This window comes from Eimeria mitis, genomic scaffold (assembly GCF_000499745.2).
Source record: "Eimeria mitis Houghton genomic scaffold, Emh_scaff549, whole genome shotgun sequence".
Classification (NCBI taxonomy): domain Eukaryota; phylum Apicomplexa; class Conoidasida; order Eucoccidiorida; family Eimeriidae; genus Eimeria; species Eimeria mitis.
The window spans coordinates 8,270-9,024 of NW_013573761.1; positions in this window are offsets into that span (position 1 = coordinate 8,270).

Genomic DNA, 755 nt, shown 5'->3' on the forward strand with positions numbered 1-755 from the left:
GTACAAACAAACAAACAAACAAACTAAACAAATGAACGACAACAAAGAAGACGGGGGAAGCAAACAAATGCAGTGAAATTAAAAAAAATAAAAAAAGAAAGAAAGAAAAAGAAAAAAATAAAAAAATAAAAAAGGAAAGGAACACCACCAACAACAAACAACAAAATAATAAAATAAGAAGAGAAGAAGAAAACAACAAACAACAAAGCAAAACAAAACGAAACAAAACAAAACAAAAACGAAGAAAAAAAACAAAAACAAGAAGAGAAAAAAACAAAAAAAGAAAAAAACAAAAAAACAAAAAAACAAAAAGAAAAAAAACAAAAAGAAAGAAAAAAACAAAAAGAAAGAAAAAAACAAAAAGAAAAAAAACAAAAAGAAAGAAAAAAACAAAAAGAAAAAGAAAAAAACAAAAAAGAAAAACAAAAAGAAAAACAAAAAGAAAAAAACAAAAAAAAGAAAAAAAAGAAAAAAAAGAGATAGAGACGAACCAAATTTGAAGGCCCCTCGCTGTCTCATCGTCGATCCATCGTCCAACAAAAAACCCTAAAATTAAATAAAATAAATAAATAAATAAATAAATAAATAAATAAATAAATAAATAAATAAATAAATAAATATCCATATAAATAAAATAAATAACTAAATAAAATAAATAAATTAAATGATAAAAACAAACAAAACGACAGAAAGCAAAAAATACAGCCAACGGGTTCACATCAATCATTAATATAAAACAACAAACAACAGCAGGA